Genomic DNA, 12,254 nt, shown 5'->3' with positions numbered 1-12,254 from the left:
AAATACTAAGCAGAATATGAAACCTTAAAGTTACCAAGTATTATTGTCACATTCTATTCTGAGGATCGTGGATAATAATCAGACTGGTGGGGGGTTCCCTAGAATTGGATACCCTTCTCAATAATTTATTGAAGGGGCAGGTTCGAAAATCTATTTGATTCTATGGGATAGAATTGCCAAGGACATCGTTTAGCTAACTCTCTTCTTCCCTCATATTGTGACCTCTCACCTCCCTGTCATTATGTGGCCCCTCAGCTCCCTATTATATTGTAGACCTTCTTATCTCCTCCTCATATTGTGATCTCTCACTTTCTCCTCATATTGTGGCCCATCATCTTCTAAGTTCCCTGTCATATTGTGACCTTTCATTTCCCCCTCATATCGTGGCCCCTCATCTCCTCCTCACATTGTGGCTGTCATCTCCTCCTCATATTGTGTCCCCTCTCATCTCTCCCTTATATTGTAGCCCCCTCTCATACCTCCCAAATTGTGGGACTTCTCATACACCCCATAGTATGGGTCCCCTCACATACCACACTATATTGTGGGCCCCCTCTTGTACCCCACCGTATTGTGGGCCCCCTCTCATACCCCCCATATATTGGACCCCCTCTTATACACCCCCCACCCATATTGTGGCCCATCCACTTATCCATCCAGGCCGTACATTGATGCTTTTCTTTATTTTCACAATTCCTCCTTTTTTCATCACAACTAGGAGCATTTTCTATATGGATTTTGTTGTACTCATCCTATTTTTCCTCTGGTATCCGATTATCATTAATGACTCTTACTGGTCATATCACATTGAATATACTTACCTCTTGCCAAGTGTTTTGGTATCTGCATGCTTGGCTCAATTGATGGGCTGCTCCGGCTTCCCTTCACAAGTACAATTAACCAAGGACAGTGATGAATTCTAAATAATGCACCCATTATGATGGTGTCCTTAGGAACTCCATATGTAGGTTCTCTCTGTCTGGTTTTTCCAAGACTAGGAGATATCTCTATTCTGATGTCTCTGCTATATGACCTCTAATCTGATGTGTCTTTCTGATGACTTCCATGAATCAAAGAGGAACTATATTTTAGGAAAAATTTGTCTTTAATCCTTGGCATCTTGGGAACAATTTGGGAATTTTTTTTTTCTAAACGCATGAGTTTGTAGATACTACATATCATCAGGATTTTTCTTTGGAACATATGCAACGTATTCCTTTTACTGAATACATCTTGGGGATTGATTATTGATTGATTGTGAATTTCCCCACTGTGGGACTAATAAAAGATTATTTTATCTTATTCCTACTGATCTTATCTGGCTGCTATCCATCTGAACCCTAATTTTGCTACCTTTTAGATAGGTTGCTACTGAGCAATTTGTTATAATGTGAATATATATATCTGAATATAGTTTTATTCTTCTGCAGATGCGTTAATGCATCTCTCCTTAAAAAGGTTTCCTTACCTATAACTTATATATAATCGCTTTTTGGAGTTTATTTTGGCTCATATTTAATAAGAAATAATATTATGTGACAGTATTTTGCTAATAAATTGGTGTTAGATGGCATGTTTTACACATGGACATCATTAACTATTCAATATTGTTATACTGTGTGAGAACCGAGCCATACAATTTTTTTCTATGCATGCATTTCGTATTTTGTCATATGCCTACTCCTTTAAGAATCTGTTGTTGGATGATATGTTATGATGTGGGCTCATTGCTCACCGTTTCCCATGGTGACTTTGTTCCTTTAAATAGGTGTCACATTATACTTTTGGGTTGTGGGTTGTTATTTTGAATCATTTATCTGCATGTGATACGGCGTTTTGGTACATACTTGTTATGTGGTTGGATAACGCAAACAAATGGTTGCTAGGTAACATCTTTGACGCATGCACATTCTAAGACATTCAGTAGTGGTATACCGCGCAAGAGTTGCGCTGCCTATCCATCTTGTACACGTGCGCATAGAATAACATACAATGGGGCACATTTACTTACCCATCCCGTTGACGCTGCCGATCCGGAATGTCCAATGTGGAGTCGGAGCTGCCGCAAATCACTAAGATCATGCGTCCAATTTCCTGCATGTGTCGCTTCCCCGCTCAGGTCCGCCAGAGTTCACCATCTTCTTCCCGGTGTATGTGAGTGCTGATCTTGTGACACAATTTAGTTTTTAAATTCCGAGGTTTGTTCGAATCAGCCAGTTGTCTGACGGCCGCGCCCCCCCCAATTTGTGTCGCATGAAAGCCAACGCCATAATCCGATCGTGTGCGCCAAAAACCCCTGTGCAATTCAGCACAAAACAGAAAAAGTCGTGAAACCCGAGGAAAATGTGTCCAACGGACCCTTAGTAAATGTTTAGGGCCCCCTGGAACATTGGTGAAGGGGACGCATGGTGACATAGCCCCCATATATTACATTTTATTCATATGGTATTGGTTTATGTGGTGGTACTTAAATGGTTAATCGGGAAGTATATATTTCCCGCTTTTTGGCAGGTTTTTGCCTGGTTACTGCTAACTTGTTCAGGTTCTGAGGGCCTGAGGTAAGCTCAGCTTTGATTGGTTATGGGCTGGAGCAATGAAATCGTTGTTACTATACTAGCTGGGTATGCTCAGCCCGGATTGGTTATGGGCTGGAGCAATGAAATCATTGTTGCTGGAGTAGTTTGAGTAGGCGTATTTCTAATTGGCTAATAGTTCTGTAGCCTTACCTTTATAAGAAGCAGTCGCCGGTGATCTGGGCCAGTCTGCAAGAAGAAACTGTTTGAAGCGCCCCGCCCGGCCCGCCCTATTATTAACTTTATGCTACTATCGTCGCGGTGTTTATTAGTGGGAGTTATGTCTCCCAGCCGTTGCTGGGGAGACTTGGTTTAATTTATTAAATACTTGTGATTTTTGATTTGATGTATGTTAAATATTATGTAATGTATTGTTTGTATTATTTAATTATTTATGGAGTTTTAATTATTAAATATTTTATGGTTACCTTTTAATAAACATCGCGGCCAATTTATTCCACTAAACTTTTGGTGTTGTGTCTATTTATTTTATTGTTTTAGTGCATGTTTGAGTGGGGCTTATGTCACCATGTGCTCCAATGTGCTCACTTCTTCACTACCCCATTGGGTATTTATTTCAATTCATTAACTTTGCGCCCGTTCAATCATTATTCTAGGCTGTTCCCTTTGATCTTTTCTTCTACCATCATAACCATAGGATAGTACAATATACTTTTATATACAATGAGGTGCTAATAGGACATGGTTGCATCCCTTATTTGATTGTTGGTATCGGCTCTTAGAGGAAATATCTTCACCATATGCTTGCAATGTTGTGAGGAATTTGGTGTTTAGACTTCACATAGACTCCTTTTTCTATGTACTTAGGTACTTTTTAGTGTTTTTAAGTGTCTTGATTCTTGTTGTGTGGTATATTTATCTTTTTGACTTTTGTACACTTTCATTATCTCTTCTATATTTGTTATCTATTTTTTGTGTGTTGGATATAATATATTTCTCTTTATTGATACTTTATACCATTAAGTTGTGCAGATCTCTTTTTTTGCATAAGATTTAATTAGGCAGATGATGACATCATCACTCTGCGCCTGCTGGCATCACAGCTACAGGGGAACAGTGATGATGCACCATTCAGTTATTTAACTCTATCTGTGTCCTCTGCGGACATAGATAGAGTTGGAGTCCCGACACGTCCGGCGAGGGCAGAGCCAGCACATGGCCGGGGCGGGGCTGATAGGGCTCAGGGCCCTCCAGTGTTTTTATTGGCACAGTGATGAGCCAGTCTGACCCTAGTAGGATGCATGCTCAACTCGAAACTTCATTACATTACTGAGAATGATGCAAATGATACTTGCAAATGATGGGGGACCTAGCAGTTGAACCCCTACCAATAACACTAATACTTGGTACAACCCCTTTAGGGTCACTTAAAGTATAGCATTAGTATATTTAAGCCAAAATCATAATTGAAACATATCCTTTTTAATCCCTAAACTGAGTGATTTTGCTGAAAAGACAATTATACAATTATGATAATTAGGCTCTGGCGCTGCTGTGGCTGCCCTGGTGCTCTCCACTTATGCACTGCAGAATAAGCAGAATGGGTTGTCCCTGAAAGGCAGAAGTAATCAATCATTGCACCATCCCCCAGTTGTTGTGTATGAGTCATCTAGCTCAGATTGATTAGTCCTGTCTAGACAGTTCAGGTATGTGTAAAGTAATGTGTTAATGTACGGCAGCCAGTCAGCACCCAGCTTTCCCAAGGTCCTGAATTTTATGATTTTTTTTTGAGCAAAACACTCAGTTCAGATGTTTCTGCATCAATGTAGCTACAGCATTCTCAAGTTATGGTTGGTTCATAATATATTAAAACAAATGGCAGATTTCCTTTAAGGGCACTTTCACACAGTCAGTGGGGCACATTTACTTACCCGTCCCATTGACGCCGGCGATCCGGAATGTCGGAATTCGGAGCTGCCGCGATTCACTAAGATCGTGGGTCCAATTTCCTGCATGCTTCCCCCGCTGAGGTCCGCCGGAGTTCACCTGCTTCTTCCCGGTGCATGTGAGGGCTGATCTTGCAACACAATTTGCTTTATAAATTCCGCAGTTTGTCCGAACCAGTTTGGTTGTCCAATGTCCACACCCCCTGAATTGTGTCGAATGCAAGCCAGCCCCGATGCGCCACAATCCGCCCACGTGCGCCTAAAAGCCGGGACGATTCAGGGCAAAACGGTAAAAAGTCAGAAAAACAGAAATGCGGTGTTTGGACCCTTGTAAACCCCCATTATGTTTTCAGTATTTTACATCAGTATTTATAAGCCAAAACTCTATTTTTTATAACTTAGTTTGCTTATTTAAAAAAGAAATACAGGCGGTCCCCTACTTAAGAACACCTGACTTACATACGACTCCTAGTTACAAACGGACCTCTGCATGTTGGTAATTTACTGTACTTTAGTTCAAGGCTACAATAATCAGCTGTAACAGTTAGCAATGGTGCCTGTAATTAAGATTTATTGTTAATCCTGGTTCTTATGACAATCCAAAATTTTTTAAATCCAATTGTCACAGAGACCAAAAAATTTTTGACTGGTCTCACAATAATTTTTTTACAATAATAAAGTATACAGTTCCGACTTACATACAAACTCAACTTAAGAACAAACCTACAGAACCTATCTTGTATGTAACCCGGGTACTGCCTGTATACCTAAATAAGAAAAGATTCAAAAAGCTTGTATCATACTACGCAAATTCAGGAAATGAATCTCGGCACAATGCTTTCCTTTCATCAAACCTTATCTTGACACTGCATTAAATCAAAGTAATTTAATAATTTATCTAAAAAGAAAAATCCTTGAAAACCTTTGCCTAATGACACACAAATAAGTGGTTATTGTGAACACTCACAATAACTAGACTGACCTTTTTATTGCAAATTAATGTAACATGTTAGTTGATTATTCGGGGAAATAACTAGAGATACTACTAAAATATTAATAAATCATTCATTTTAATGAAAACTTTTGCATTTTCATGTTTGACTCATTTTGTTTAACTTTGGTGACCTTTCCTTTTTGTTCCCATGACAGATTTAACTTTGAGTTCCATCAAGCGGCCTCCAAAAATCCCAGCTGTGTGACCCGTCGATCATAAATCATTGCAATAAAAAAAAAAATTCGACCATCTGACAGGAAATGTGAAATATCAATCACTGTGCTCTTTTGAGGATGACTAAAATGTACAGAAAAAAGTCAACTTGGCAGGTAGTCAGAAAGGTGACCTTTTCCAGTTCCCCCCAGTAGTTATTCTTTAAAAGTTGATATGTAAATAAATGCGACTTTAGGCATGACGCTATGGTGTGCTCAGGCTTGTAAATTCATTAAAAAAAATAAACTGTTTAGTTCAACAGACCAGACCTAAAAAGTTTTTTGATACAGACTAGAGTTGTTTTAACAATTTCTGCCCTTTTTGGACAATTTTCTGGCTTTAACCGATAAAACCTCTGTGTGGCAGAAAATAAGTGCTGAGTGTGATTTTGCATTTAGTTTGCATTCTGTTCTGCACTAGTCTGAACACTTCCTTACATCTCTCATTGCTGTCTTAAATGATTTCCACCATCTGTCTCCTGTTGACTTTGTTCTGGTCTGTACACGGTTAAGCTAGATGTGATGGATAAATGCCTCCTCCCCTTTCTTATCCTGTTTTTTTGGTTTGTTTATATGTCAAGGCACTGGTCTCGACCAGTGCTATAAGTTTTTGGACTTTGAAAGCATTTTCTGGATGTCTGTACTTTTTGACCTTACTCTTGCTTGTCCTCTGACCATCTTGTGATTCTGGACTGTGTTTGTCTTCTTGGTTTTGACCAATATTTGTACGACCATTTTCCTGTTTTTTCTTTCTGTATTTTCACTTTGCCGTAGGAAGGGAACATCGACCAGTTGTCGCCTACTGTCTAGGATAGGGTAAGCAAGTAGATAGAGACAGCTGGGTGGGCATAGTTTAAGCGCTCACTGTCTGCGTTTGTTCTGTCCTTTGCCAAAACTAATGTCACTGATGGCTCAGGAATGGTGGGAGTTCAAGAAAAAAAAGTGGAATAGAATCAGTGAGGAAGTACCTGCTAAAGGGATACAAATAGTTAAAGTTTGTCATAAGCTCATAACTCAGCTTGCTGACTTTGGTTATGACATTTCTATAGTAATCTGGTCCTTACCGCCTCGAGACACAGGAGGTGACCACTCAGCCTTCCATTGGCCACACACAACTACCCACCTTAGTCAATTACCTTTCCCTGTTTATGTTCACACCTCTCCCTCAATCCCCAAAAATCTACCAAAGTTAACTTCTAAAATAAATGCTTTGTAAACTGAGAGACAGAAGGACGGTTTTATAATTTCTCACCATGCTGTAAAAGAGGAGGTGCCACAGTTGGGGAGAGACATTTGATTGGTCATAGATCTGCCCACCCACTCAGCGCAGGTGTGGAGAGAAAAGAACATTTAAATAATAAAATAAAGTAAGGAAACTGACCCAGTATAGAAATGTTGGTATGAAATATACAGTTACATCTACAGTTTCATTAGGCAAGGGATACAGAGGACTTAACTGCTGTGGGTTATCCACAATGAAATCCCTAGTGGCTAAGTGCCAGCTATTTGTAGTAATAGTAACATAATGGATTGAATTACAACATTTACATTTGTGGCAGGATGCGCAGCAGAATGTCTACTAATATTCTTCAGCTTTTGTGCTCTATGTTTTCATGGCCTGAGGAAACATCCTGAGTTTTATTGTTTGGTAGCAATAGGTACAAAAATAGAAGCACATTCAGACAATACAAGATATTACTAGACTTTTGGAAGGCATAGACAGACATGAAAGCAATAGTAAATACAGCTACATAGAACCAAACATTGAGAAGTAATGACCACTACAGTGAAAAGAAGAAAATTATTCAGGTCCTCTTAGTGCTCCATGCTTTAATATTATGATGTTTCTCGAAGACCTCACAATCAATGAAGTAACATTTCGGTCATTTCACAATTATGGATTTGTGATAGTTCTCACGCTTCGTGCTTATGTGATTGACTTGTGTGAACACAGAATTCAGCTTAAACTTGATCTTTTAAAGTTCAAAGTGTGACCCTAAGGTCGTTACACGATGCATTGGGGCTCATTTACTTACGCGGCCGCTGGAGTTCACCGAAAGTGCATTTTCCGACGATAATGCACTGTGCCGTGATTCACTAAGATCGTGCACCCGATATCCTGCTTGTGTCGCTTCCCCGCTCAGGTCCGCGGGAGTTCACCTTGTGGTGCATTTAAATGCATTGACTTGCGACACAATGGGGCTCATTTACCAAGGGTCCGAACGTCGCACTTTCGTCGGGTTTCCCAAATATTTCTGTTTTGCGGCGAATTGCCCCGGGATTTTGGTGCACGCGTTCGGATTTTGGCTCATTGGCGCCGGCTTGCCCGCAACAGAAATGGGGGGTGGGGTGGGGCGGGCTGTCAGACAACCCGATGGATTTGGACAAACCGCAGAATTTAAAAAGGATTTGTGTTGCAAGATCAAGCACTCACATGCACCGGGAAGAAGCAGGTGGACTCCGGCAGACCTTGGCGCAGCATCCACACATGCAGGAATTCGGACGCACGATCTTAGTGAATCGCGATGGACCCGAATCCTCGTCGGACAACGCCCCATGGGATCGCGACAGGCCCGTGTAAGTAAATCTGTGCCATTGTGAAAATTAAATTCCGCGCTCAGACGGAATCAGTCGGATAGTCCAATGGCACGCCCCCCAATTTCTGTCGGATTGGAAGCCAGAGCAGCTGCGCCACAATCCAATCGCATGCGGCACAATCCCAGCGCATACACCCATTAAATACTCGTCCAAGCAGTGCAATCCCCGAAAGCGGCAAACAGTCCGACAAAAGTGTTATCTGCAAACCTTAGTAAATGAGCACCAATGTGTGTAAAAAAGGAGATATTCTCTAAGGTTATATATTTTTATTAAAAATAAAACTGTATAAACCGTCTAATTCAGAATCTGATTCAGTACTTCGAATAACATAATCTATAATAATCTAATCCAGTACCAATGAAGAGGGTTGTACCTAGTTTACATTTTATCCTCTATCTATAGGATCATGAGACTGAACCCACGGAAAACGGAGGTCAAGAATGTGTCACGCTAGTGAGAATGAGACCTCCGTTCTCCGGATTGCTGGGGGTCCAGTCTTCTTACCAATCGACTTGTTATCCCTTATTCTGAGGATAGGGGATGAAATGCACACTTGGTATAAACCCTTTAGGTCCCATTTGAAAGTGGTTACTAAAATACTTTATGGTTTCGATGCTCCATTGATCTTACACTATCAGCCCTGGTTCCTTGTCCTGGCACCTCCACCACAAAGATTACAGTTTCCTTTGCCAACACATGAAGTGAGCTGGATGACTGGATACATAAGCCAGGCCGAATATCTGAGACTGACAAATGGCAACAAGCAAAACTTAGTTTTGGCTGGAATTTTCATTTAAAGCTCTTAATCCCTTGCAGAGACCTGAGGATAAATGAGAGGATTTTAGCTCCTTGGGAGTTTACAGTATACTGTCTTATTATTAAGCTCAATAGTTAGTTATAATAGTTGTGGAAATAAGTTGAAATACATTTAAGGAGATTTTCCAGGAGTTCTGAAAAACCCATTAGGGGACAGGATAAAGGGGGCAAAAAAAACAAAAAAGTCCAATTACCCTGCTCAGGCTCCTGGCACTCACATCATGCTGTTTGTTTTGATCTGTGGCACCTGTCACTGACTGGGATTAGCAGGGGATTGGCTAATCCATGATCTATTTGAACCATGGGTTTTCACGTGGTCCAAGGGGACCCAAGATTGGACCCCCAGCACTAGTAGCTGGGCACACGTCGCAAACATAGCAACTATTGGTGCAACGCAGGAACCAGGAGCTGGTTACTTTGGTATTATTTTTTTGCCTTAACTATAGGATTGTACAAATTACGGCAAAGTATAAGCAGCCATATATAACTATAGGTTATCTGAGGCTTACACCTGCATGTATAACATTAGCTACCAATATTAAAATGTATAATGTCGATGTATGGGTCTTTCTGTTTTATATATATACACTCACCGGCCACTTTATTAGGTACACCATGCTAGTAACGGGTTGGAACCCCTTTTGCCTTCAGAACTGCCTCAATTCTTCGTGGCATAGATTCAACAAGGTGCTGGAAGCTCCTCAGAGATTTTGGTCCATATTGACATGATGGCATCACACAGTTGCCGCAGATTTGTCGGCTGCACATCCATGATGCGAATCTCCCGTTCCACCACATTCCAAAGATGCTCTATTGGATTAAGGACCTGGTGACTGTGGAGGCCATTTGAGTACAGTGACCTCATTGTCATGTTCAAGAAACCAGTCTGAGATGATTCCAGCTTTATGACATGGCGCATTATCCTGCTGAAAGTAGCCATCAGATGTTGGGTACATTGTGGTCATAAAGGGATGTACATGGTCAGCAACAATACTCAGGTAGGCTGTGGCGTTGCAACAATGCTCAATTGGTACCAAGGGGCCCAAAGAGTGCCAAAAAAATATCCCCCACACCATGACACCACCACCACCAGCCTGAACCGTTGATACAAGGCAGGATGGATCCATGCTTTCATGTTGTTGACGCCAAATTCTGACCCTACCATCCGAATGTCGCAGCAGAAATCGAGACTCATCAGACCAGGCAATGTTTTTCCAATCTTCTACTGTCCAATTTCGATGAGCTTGTGCAAATTGTAGCCTCAGTTTCCTGTTCTTAGCTGAAAGGAGTGGCACCCGGTGTGGTCTTCTGCTGCTGTAGCCCATCTGCCTCAAAGTTTGACGTACTGTGCGTTCAGAGATGCTCTTCTGCCTACCTTGGTTGTAACGGGTGGCGATTTGAGTCACTGTTGCCTTTCTATCAGTGTATATCTAGATAGAGAAAATATTTTTTGTTAACCCATTCTATTTTGTTATAGCTAGGAGCAGTTATTTACTGTCCTGGGCAACACCAGGATCTACGACTGGTATATATTTGCGTAGTGTTGTTTGTTTACCACAAACAAAATATAGAGAGAGCCCTAGCTCTGCTTTATCAGTAATATATTACTCTGCAGCACCTCACAATCTAAATCGAATTAACCATGAAAATATTATTTTTCAGCTTTCACATCTCATTTACTTTGACTGGTGGTATGACAAAATATATGCATAGACTTCAATTCGTGTAAAATGTAATACATGCATAGTCTTCAATACTGAAAAAATTACAACTTACATCTGGGTCTAAATTGATGTATGTGACATTACTTTCTGTTCTTCCTCTGAATGGAATATATGAAAGATACCTATTTACTTACAATACTGTTACTTCATTTTTTAATGCATATAAAAATTATCCTCATAATAAGATTAAAGTTTGAAAAAGAGTGAAATATCTCAAAAAATATCATTTTAATTAGAATCTATATTAAAATGATCATATTAGTACTCATTAATATGTGTATCAGGTCGGCGGGATGTTTGGTGAGGGAAAGGATTAAGCAGAGTATTGCTGGTCATGTGTAAAGATCATTTAGCTCATGGACCAATGTTTCATGGTTTACCTCCCTGAACAACTTCTAAAGGCAGAATTTACATAATTATTTATGGATAATTTGGAGAATTTAATAGATTTGCATCACTACATTCTGGCTGCCATTTAAGATGTATAAATGGCAGAATTTGTTTTATATAAATTTCTGTAAAGACAAGAAATAAAATACATTACCAACGTTATTGATAACAAATTGTATTCAAATTCTTTTCATGTGCAAATAATGGTTTTAATAATGACTAACTTTTCATAATATAAATGGAAAGTACAAGTGAACACAGACAGGGCCGGTTTTAGACAATGTGGGGCCCTGGGCAAAACTAAAAACTGGGCCCGAAATAAAACTATTTTATGAACAGTCACAGTCGGTAACAGGCTCCCTTTAGCCCTGAACAATAATAACACTTTGTAGTTACTGTCACGGGTGCTCCCGCGATCCCTGTCTCGGATCGCGGGCGCATCCGTGCTCCTCCGTGTGCCCCCGCTGCAGCCCGGTCTCCTCACTTACCTCTCCCGGCTCCTGCTCTTCCCCGGACTGCAGTGCGTGCTTGTCCCGACCTCCTAGGGCACGCACGCGGCTCCTGCCGAAAATTTAAAGGGCCTGTGTCCCCTGCTGGTTCTTTGTGCCTCACAACCTAAGAGAAAGCTTCCTGGTGATTATTCCTGCGTTCCTGTGTATTCCTGCGTTCCTGTGTATTCCTGCGTTCCTGTGTGTCTCCGCTCCCGAGTCCTGTGTAGCCGTGTTACCTGAGTTCCTCCATGTTGCTGTGTTCCGTGTGCCTGTGTTCCCGTTCCCACCTGCCTGGACCTCCTGTTGCTGACCCCGGATTTGGACTTGACCTTGCATCTCTGCCGCCTGCCCTGACCCCGAGCCTGGACCTGACTACGAGATTGTCTTCTGCTAAGGTACCTCGACCTCGACTGCCACCGCGGGCTGGTCGCGCCTGTGAACGACCTGGTGGTATCCTGTCGCAGCAAGTCCAACCTGCTTTGCGGCGGTCTCTGGTGAAAACCAGGTGCCACTTGGATTCCGGTCCCAGGTGTCGGCTAGTTCCATCTC

The 12,254-nt window shown here is 41.3% G+C and overlaps 1 long non-coding RNA gene across 1 annotated transcript in view; it reads left to right on the top strand.

Annotated features, from left to right (window-relative positions):
• LOC140120454 (uncharacterized) overlaps window positions 1-5,902 on the top strand; it is a 43,946-nt gene extending 38,044 nt beyond the window's left edge. Inside the window, exon 3 of the long non-coding RNA XR_011853799.1 lies at window positions 5,630-5,902. This is a non-coding gene — a long non-coding RNA (uncharacterized lncRNA). The remainder of the gene's footprint in view (window positions 1-5,629) is intronic.
• The last annotated feature ends 6,352 nt before the right edge of the window (window positions 5,903-12,254 follow it).

Source organism: Engystomops pustulosus, chromosome 3 (assembly GCF_040894005.1).
Source record: "Engystomops pustulosus chromosome 3, aEngPut4.maternal, whole genome shotgun sequence".
In the NCBI taxonomy this organism is placed as follows: domain Eukaryota; kingdom Metazoa; phylum Chordata; class Amphibia; order Anura; family Leptodactylidae; genus Engystomops; species Engystomops pustulosus.
The sequence above is the reverse complement of the archived record's forward strand: the minus strand, read 5'-3'. Positions and strand labels throughout refer to the sequence as shown.